A 1,435-nucleotide genomic window follows, 5' to 3' on the forward strand; every position below is an offset into this window, starting at 1 on the left:
TATATCAAATCAACAGCAACTTTTGTGAAAATTTCAAAATTAGCCGTAATCACTGTCAAATAAGAGGAAAACTGAATCAACAAGATCTTTAAGAATGAATTCGGAACCCGGAGTTAAAAGTCACAGCACGTCAAGACAAGTTCAAAACTATATCAAGGAATCTTGGAATCAGGAAGGACTCAAACAGAGAAAGACAGATGCAACAAGGGTCTTAAACAAGCATATGCACTTTAAGATCAAACAAGGATGCATATGAATAAAGAAATAGAGTTGAAGTATCAAACTACTTTTCAAGAGGACTAGCAAACAAGAACTTCAAGTTAGGATACGAAAGAACAGGTCAACTCGAACAAAATTCAAGACACACAACTGAATAGCCTCGAGAAATAGTTTCTAACGTTCCCAAAACCCGCGATTCGCTTTACTCGAAACTTGTATTTCATCTATGATAACCCATTAGTGCTTTCACATACACAAGTCACTAGTATTAAGCCGGCCAAACTTAATATTAGGAGTTATGCAATGCGAGACTAACAGCGTTAAATCAATAGATCGTCATGTGCATAAAGCTCTAATTCTCATCATTCGACAAGACCTATTACATGACAAACACTCAGAGCATGCAATCGAAGCATAGTCAGTCCATTCCTCAGGCTCTACAGGAAGAACTGCTCTGATACCATAATGTAACACCCTAACTACCAAAGCTCACGCTTCCGGCTGCGCGACTCTGATAGCTCGGACATTACGACGACTCTTATACTATTTATTATTAAAATATGAGCCTGTTTGAAACTTTAAACCGCAAATACCGTTCCCAAAAATACTTTCGTTCGATAACGTACATCAAAGAAACCATACAACTTACAAAAACTCATAAAGAGTACATCCATATATATACATACATATATATAAATAATATTACAGACATTAACCAATACAATCCCTATCCCTCTTATAGAATATATCAAGATAAAGGCGAGGGTACAATAATTAATAGTCCAAAGCAATACAGAACATCACAACAATAACTAAATAAATTCTTCGTAACTTCTGCGCCCATATCCTGAAAGGGGAAAAATGTAAGGGGTGAGAACATCATCCTCGAAAGGGTTCTCAGTAGAGGGTTTTTGGAAATTACTGTAATAGGATACGTGAAGGTAACCGCACCAGTGATTAATAACCGTCTTATGCCTCTTTTCAAAAACAACAGTTTCCAATAAAAGCAAAGTCAGAAATCTTTTCTAAAAGAGGGACCGTTCAATTCTCAAAAACTCAAAAGTCTTTCAAAACGGTTATCTATGCTGAAACAAAATAGCCTTTCATATTTTATTCCAAACCAGAAACACAAAACTGAAATCAACCATCGGTTCATCTCATTCCAACCACGGCCCTAGGCCCAAACAATCCAACCACAACCAATCCACCACAATCC

The 1,435-nt window shown here is 36.7% G+C and overlaps 1 long non-coding RNA gene across 1 annotated transcript in view; it reads right to left on the reverse strand.

Annotated features, from left to right (window-relative positions):
• Positions 1 to 864: 864 nt before the first annotated feature.
• LOC110276237 (uncharacterized) overlaps positions 865 to 1,435 on the reverse strand; it is a 3,767-nt gene continuing 3,196 nt past the window's right edge. Inside the window, exon 3 of the long non-coding RNA XR_002368826.2 lies at positions 865 to 1,066. This is a non-coding gene — a long non-coding RNA (uncharacterized LOC110276237). The remainder of the gene's footprint in view (positions 1,067 to 1,435) is intronic.

This window comes from Arachis duranensis, chromosome 10 (genome assembly GCF_000817695.3).
Source record: "Arachis duranensis cultivar V14167 chromosome 10, aradu.V14167.gnm2.J7QH, whole genome shotgun sequence".
NCBI classification, from domain to species: Eukaryota; Viridiplantae; Streptophyta; class Magnoliopsida; order Fabales; family Fabaceae; genus Arachis; species Arachis duranensis.